General features: G+C 41.3%; 1 pseudogene; it reads left to right on the top strand.

Moving 5' to 3' along the window:
- The first annotated feature begins 2,132 nt into the window (after positions 1-2,132).
- On the top strand, positions 2,133-3,311 carry LOC104850562 (annotated as a pseudogene).
- Positions 3,312-6,784: the final 3,473 nt, after the last annotated feature.

Here is a 6,784-nt window from a genome sequence, read left to right as displayed (position 1 = left end):
GCCAGGCTGTTTCTTTTGACTGGTGAATTGAGACTGTTAACATTGATGTTTATAATTGATATATATTGACTTATACTTGCTATGTTATTTCCCTGTAATTGGTTCCCTTCTTCCCACTCTGTTTAATTGCGGTCCTTGACTAATGGATTCATTCTGGTGGAGTTCATGAAGTTGTAAATCTTGTTGTTTCTTTCTAGAATGTCATTCAGAACATTTTGTAGAGCTAGTTTGGTGGTCACTGGTTTCTATAGATGTTCTGTGTCATAGAAGTATCTTATTTCTCCATCAGTTTTAAAAGATAGGTTTTCAAAGTACAACAGTCTTGGTTGGAGGCTGTATTCTTTTAGGGCTTGAAATAGTTCACTCTAAGATCTCCATGACTTGAGGACTTATGTTGAAAAGTCTGCTGTGATTCTGATGGGCTTTCCTGTATAGGTGATTTGTTTCTCTTCTGTAACAGCTGTTCTTGTATTGAATTTCTGGAATCTTGACTGTTATATTCTTTGGTGTAGATTTTTTTTTTTTTGTACCAGGGATCAAACTTAGAACCTTGAACTTGTGACACCACTGAGCTACTGTGTATATTTTTTAAATCATGTCTAATTGAAGTTCTATATGCCTCATTTATCTGTATGTCAAAGTATTTTTCCCTGCTTGGGAAGTTTTCTACCATTACCTCTGTGAACAGGTTTTTTATGTTGTTTTTGCTATCTCCTGATTTTGTTATTGACTCCCATCAATTTTATGTTATTCTTCTTTGCATCACTAGCAGATTCTGGACTGATTTCTCATGTTACCTTGCCATTTTTAAGAAATATCTCTTTTCATGATCGTTAACCACAATCCTGTCATCTATATCTGATATTCTGTCCTCTCATTGGCTCATTCTGCTACATATACTTTCAATGCAATTTTTAATCTCTTGGATATCTGTTTGAGTCTGTTCCATGGATTCCATTTTTTTCCTATGTTGAGCATTCATTGCTTCCATCATTTTCCTAAGTGCCTCCATTTTTAAAATCTGTATCTGCTCTAGAGTTACTAACCATGTCTTTCATTATTGTCATCATCTCTAGTTATTTGGTAAACTATTTCATTGGGGGGGACTATTTCCGATTTGATTCTCTCTAGACCCTCATTCATCTGCTTTGTTACTTCCACTGTCACCACTTCAGAGAGTCCAGGTGGGTGGGCTTTTAATAGGTCCACCTCTTTGCCGCCTGGATTTGCCTTTGGTGAGCTGGAAGTTTAGGGTTGCATATTGCTTAACTGTCTTTTCATTTTCTTTTTCTTTTTTTAGTTTAATGCCTGGCTTTATGCATGTAAATTGTGTATGACAAGTAGCTTTATTTCTAGTGTTTACAGCCCATAGGGAATGACTACTTCTCAGAGATGTCTCTAGTTGTAGCTGACTTTTGAGTTTTGAGTATGTTTCAAGAGTCTAATTAAACCTCATCAATTTTTTTTGGGGGGGTGAGAAGTTGCTGCCTATTTATCCTAGCCCCTGGTTCTTTGACATTGGTTTATTTGGTATTGTTTACAACTCCTAGGCAATTTCAGTGTTGTCATGCCACTAAAAACAACTGATGAGAATAATTATGTCACCTTGGCTAAAGCAGTACAATCGACAATAACAATAGCATCTAACAGAGCCTCAAAAATAGCAAACTGTGGCAACCATTAATTTGCCATCTTTAACTGTATGAACTACATTTGTGGTTATATAACAAAATCTAAAATGAACCAGAAATTTGTATGGAGTAAATAGGCCCTCAATATGACAATTTTACCCTCAGGGGAAAAAATTAAAAGAGATTTGCATGAGAGGAGGTTGAGGCACAGGAAGAAGAGGGAAGTCAGGTAGCCCAGAGGGCAGGAGGAAGCACGGCCATGGCAGATGGCTGAGGTGAGGCCAGGCAAGGTGCAGCCAAGAGGGCAGCAGGAGGAGCAGTGGCTGACGAGAGTGGGAGGTGGGGAAGCCCCCCACCATGGCTGTTATGCCAGCCCCTTCCCCTGCCACCTGCCCCCTCTCTCCCCAACTGCCCTCCACCTTCCTCCCTTTCCTTCCTTCTCTATGGCCTGCTGCCTCCTTGCCCACCCTCCTGCAGCCCCAAAATGAGGCTACTGAGGTAATGGCCTTGGGAGACATGCTTTACATCACCATGGATGGCTTGGAGATGCCAGCCAAGATTATGGAGCTGCAAGAGATCAAGGTGGAGACCATCAAGACCACAGTGGTGTAGAGAGGGAGGAAAATGATGATGAGAATGGTGGCTGTGGTGACCATGGCAGCAGGGGTGGCCACAGGCATGCCAAGCACCACCACCAACACCCACCCATGATTGTGCTATAGCCACTCATCACTAGCAATCTGAACCAGGTGCACCACCACCAGGAGGTGGTGATCCTGGTGCAGATGCATGAGGAGGTGGTGGGTGGCGACAACTTGGATGGGCTGCATGCCAAGGATGGCTTCAAGGACCAGATCCTCATCCCAGTGCCCACACCTGATGGTGATGATGACTACATCAAGCAGATGCTGGTCACTGTGGCAGTACCAGCAAGAGTGGTGGCTCATCATCAGGTGGTGGCCATGTCAAGAAGAGTGGCAAGAAGGGCTACCTGGGCAGTGGGGCCAGCACAGCACTAAGCAGCTGAACTGACCTGGATGGCAAGAAGTGGGAGCAGAAGCAGGTGCAGATCAAGACCCTGGAGGGTGAGTTCTTGGTCACCATGTGGTCATCAGATGAAAAAAATGATAATGACCATGAGACAGTGGTTGAAGAACAGATCAATGGAGAGAACATGCCTCCTGACTATTCAGAGTATATGACAGGAAAGAAACTCCCTCCCAGAGGAATACCTGGCATTGACCTCTCAGATCCCAAACAACTGCCAGAATTTGCTGGAATGAAGCCAAGAAAAATTAAAGAAGATGATACTCCAAGAACAATAGCTTGCCTTCATAAAGGCAGCACAGAGATGTTCAGCGATAACTCTGCTATGAGAAAACATCTGCACATCCACAGCTCCAGAGTCCACATCTGTGCAGATGTGGCAAAACTTTCATTGAGAGCTCAAAGCTAAAGCAACACCAGCTGGTTCATATTGGAGAGAAGCCCTTTCAGTGCACGTTTGAAGGCTACAGGAAACGCTTTTCACTGGGCTTCAATTTGCACATACATGTGCAAATCCATACTGGAGACAGGTCCTATGTGTGCCCCTTCAATAGCTGTAATAAGAAGTTTGCTCGGAAAATTAATCTGAAAACTCACATCTTAACAGACACAAAGGCCAAAGACAACCAGTGAAAAGAAGGGAGAAGACCCTTCTCAGGCACAGGAAGTATCTTCCAGGAGAGGGATTGGGAATAAATATGAGTTTCTTTTCTTGTTTTAATTTTGCATTTTTTCCCTTGATTGTTTATTCTTGCTTTTATATGAATGTAAACATGATTTCTAGAGTTTTTTTTCTGGTTGAGACTCAGCCCCTTGCTGTCTCTCTTAGCTTTCTTATCATTATGAACTCAGCAGCTTTGCTCCATTACATTCTCCCCACCATAAAGTTCTGCCTGTTTACAGGCTCAAAAACAATGGTGCCAACTAACCGTGGACTGAAATTTCTGAAAGTGTGAGCCAAACTTAACTTTTCCTCTTTTTAAATTGATTATCTCAGATCTTTTTGCCTCAAAATGGAAAGTTAATAAACATACACACTCTTGGGCCACTACCCACATATTCTAATCACCCATGACCAGCCAACCAGGGGAGTAGGAGTACCTCTGCACCCAGGATCCTGCTGAAATTGTCCAAACAAGCCAATCAAAAGCCTACCTATGCTGTCTCCCTTATGACTTTTCATGGAAACCCCTATGGAAGCTCTTTCTTGCACACAGTTCTCCTTCTGCTTCCTGGAGGAGTCTAGTGCTTCCTCATGTACCACCCCACCCATGCATGCCCTGCCTCTTCTTCTGGAAACAGTGTATAATTATCATAAGATATACTGGCCTTTTTCCCTAGTTTCTATCATTGAGCACCTAAAATTAGCACCACTATCAAGTAACCTGCTTCTGAAAGTGGCTGTCTAAATAAATGTTACTGGGTTCTGGATTGCTCACCTCTCCCCTCTGGAGTTGGATTCCAGCTTCTTCTTATCTTGAACAAAGAATTAGACAAACTGAGCAAAAAAAAAAAAAAAGTGACTAAGTTTATTCAAGATAGTAAAAGTGAAGAATTGAGGGGAAACTGGTTCTGCAGAGTAAGCTTGGGCCAAGTAAAAGAGGAAAAAACAAGATCAAAGAATACTCTAGAGAAAGCAGCGTGGGCTCCCATGAGGAAAAGCCATGACAGCAAGCTCTTCATGGATTCTGTTTGTCTTCTATACTGTCCTGGAAGGTGGTTCTGGGATCCCATCCCTCAGGCTGATGTCAGGTCTAGGTCACCCTGTGGAAACCTGCTCAGGTTCTAATGAGAAGCATGTGCAGGCCTTTGGGAACTGTTCTGTGCGCCTGTTCTGGGATCTTCATAATTAACAGATCACACTTACTTCCCAGCGAGCTTTGCCAGGTCTTACTCTTATCTCCTTTGCAGAGTGATAAGAATGGCTTTGTCATTCAAAAAATCCCTTTAAAACAAGAAAAAAAAAGAAAATAGAAAAGATGGAAACAATGCTTTCTGTACATAGGAAGGAAAGGGGGCTTGAGGGGGAATGAGAAAAATAGAAATTATTAGAATAAATAAACACTTGTGGCCAAAATAAATAAAATTATATTCATGATTTTTAAAAAACCCTTTTGATTTGAGTTTTTGCTAATCAAGTGATGGAGAAACACCCCTAGCTAGCCTTAGGATGAAGCTGGTCTATAAAAAGACCAAAACTCAAAATTTAGAAACTGGGAATTATTGTACCATCTACTCATTTCTGGGAGGAGTTGGGACTGGAGATTAAGATTTACAAAAACCACCTGCTCACAAGCGCAAGGACCCAAGCTCAATCCCCAGTACCTCCCACCAAAAAAAACTAGTGGGCACCTTGCACACACCTGTAGTCCCAGCAATCTGGGGGGTTGAGGCAGGAGAATCTCAAGTTCAAGCCCAGCCTGGACAACTCAGTGACTTAGAAAGATCCTGTATTAAATTGAAAAAGGGCTGAGGATTTGGCTCAGTTCAAAGACCTTGGGTTCAATTCCTAGTACTATAGAAATAAATCTATAAAAACTTGAACACAAGGTGGCACATGCCTTTAATCCTAGAACTTGGGAAGCTGTGGCAGGAGGATCACCATGAGTTCGAAGTCTACATAATGAGTCAAATTTAGCCTAAACTACATAGTGAAACCCTGTCTCAAAACAAATTCTTGAACAACATTTGATAGGCTTCTGGACTGTTGAACATGAGTTGTTGCTGGGATGATAGGATACTGAGAGAGATGAACCTTTTAGCCCATATCTTGCCTTAGACACCTCTTGTATCTTTCTGTTCATGAGTTGTATCTTTGATTTAAAAAAAAAAAGTAAACATCGGTTTCCTTAAACTCTGTGAGTCTCTACAATTTAGTTGAACCTAAGGACAGTGTGGTAGAGAAATCCTAATTAAAAGATTCTCTAACAGAAGCACAGATATAAGAACCCTGAGCTTTTGATGGGCATCTGAAATGGGGGCAGACTTGGGCCCTGACACTATGAACTCTAATACTATATTCAGTCAAGCAGTAATAGAATTGAATTGAAGTAGAGGATATCTGGCTGATGTCTGTGGCAGAACTGCTTGGTGTATGAAGGAAACACCTCCCCCCAAAACACACACACACACACACACACACACACACACACACACACACACACATACACACACACACACTCTTAACCACAGAAGTGTTTCATGTGGAATAGGAAAATGTTTTTCCCTTTATGGCAGTAAACTATCTTTTCATTACAAGTTATTTCTTTATCTACTGATTTTACTGTACCTCAAATCTTTATTAATACACTATATTTTAAGATATTATGCAAGAAGGCTGGTGATTTAGCTCAGTGGTTCCACACCTGCCTTGCAAGAGCAAGGTCTGGAGTTTGATTCCTCAGTAACAAAAATAAACAAATAAGGAGCTATTATGCAGGAGACCAGTGGTGTAACTCAGTGGGTAAGCATGTGCCTAGTATACACAAGGCCCTGGAAAATAAAAATAAGACGTCATGTAACTTTCTGTGACTAAGTTATAAACTATTTGAGGTATAAATATTTGAGGTATTTATGTAGTGCCAATACTTATCTCGATTCTGATGCCTCACCCTAATCTTGTCCTGCTTAGGTGATCTAGTGCAAGTTCCACCCAATGCTAACCTTGCTAAAAGATTTTATTATTGGTACATTTTAGATATACAATACAGTTACACTCATCATTGGGATCTTGTACCTTTACATGATGTATCCTGGTTCTTGATTTTTCCCCATTCCCCTGGCCTCCCTTCACCCCCTCCACCCTTCCCTATTTACAAATACTTTGTTTCCATTTTTTTCCTTTTCTCATATTTTTTCTTTTCCCTTTTTTTTTTTCTTTTGTACTAGGAATTGAACGTGGAATTTTGTCCTTGTGAGGCAGGCAGTAGAACCACTGAGCTAAATCCCCAGCCCTTCTTTTCCTTTCTTACCTGTCCTTACCCCTCCCATTTCCCCTACACCTTTAGGCCTTTTCTTCCTATTACTCAATATCTATTAAACATTTTGCCTGAAAACCAAAGTTCCCCTTCAGCTGGGCCAGCCAAAACTTTTGTATGTAAGATGAC

Source organism: Fukomys damarensis, unplaced genomic scaffold (assembly GCF_012274545.1).
Source record: "Fukomys damarensis isolate Sample0158 unplaced genomic scaffold, DMR_v1.0_HiC HiC_scaffold_27, whole genome shotgun sequence".
Classification (NCBI taxonomy): domain Eukaryota; kingdom Metazoa; phylum Chordata; class Mammalia; order Rodentia; family Bathyergidae; genus Fukomys; species Fukomys damarensis.
The sequence above is the reverse complement of the archived record's forward strand: the minus strand, read 5'-3'. Positions and strand labels throughout refer to the sequence as shown.